This window comes from Egretta garzetta, unplaced genomic scaffold (assembly GCF_000687185.1).
Source record: "Egretta garzetta isolate BGI_Z169 unplaced genomic scaffold, ASM68718v1 scaffold202, whole genome shotgun sequence".
Lineage (NCBI taxonomy): Eukaryota > Metazoa > Chordata > Aves > Pelecaniformes > Ardeidae > Egretta > Egretta garzetta.
The window spans coordinates 51,367-52,145 of NW_009258891.1; positions in this window are offsets into that span (position 1 = coordinate 51,367).

The window sequence follows — 779 nt, forward strand, 5'->3', positions numbered from 1 at the left end:
CAGGGCGGCGTGGCGGCTAGCCCTGGCGGCCTCCCCCCGCGCCTGAGGCCTCTACAGGCCGCAGTCCCCGGTCCCTTCGTCCCCTCGGCGCCCGCTGACCCTGCCCTTCTCCTTCCCCCGCTTCCCCGGGGCGGGAGCGCACCGGCCTGGCCCCGCAGGCCGCCTTACCGCCCAACTGGCGGCATTGAACCCGGGCACGCCTCGGCAGTGCCTTTGCAAACGTTCGCAGCCGCGTTGGTTGCTGCTTAAAGGTTTTATTTGTAGCAATAAAACGCTTAAATTAAAGCTTAGACTCGGGATTAAGCGTGCAGCATTTTGCTCGCCTCTGCAAATAGAGACCCATGACTGTTTACGAGGCTTTTCCCAAAGCTTTGGACGTTGCTTTGCTGCCACATTTTAAGTTTCTCCGTTAAGTGTCAGCTCTGCCTTTCTACAGCACAAAGTTTGGGACGTGAGCAAAAGAAATTTTATTTATTGATTGATTGCCGTGGCCTCCAGCTAATCTCATTCTCCCTTCAGTAAGGTCATGCAATAGGGATGTTTTGTCGCTAAGCTGTAGGGGGGCTGTCGGGGGCCCCACATTCTTGTGGCCCGTTTTGCTGCTGGTCGCCCCGTTGTCTCTCTCCCCCCGCAGCGACGTGGGGGGTTCCAGCCCCCTGGGAGTTGCTGTCTTTGGGAGCCGTGTGACCTCGCTGGAAGGTGACACTGTAGGACCTGGCTGCTGCGTAGCCTCCTGCGTGCTGGGAATGGCCCGAAGGGCTGACGCTGGCAGGGGGGGG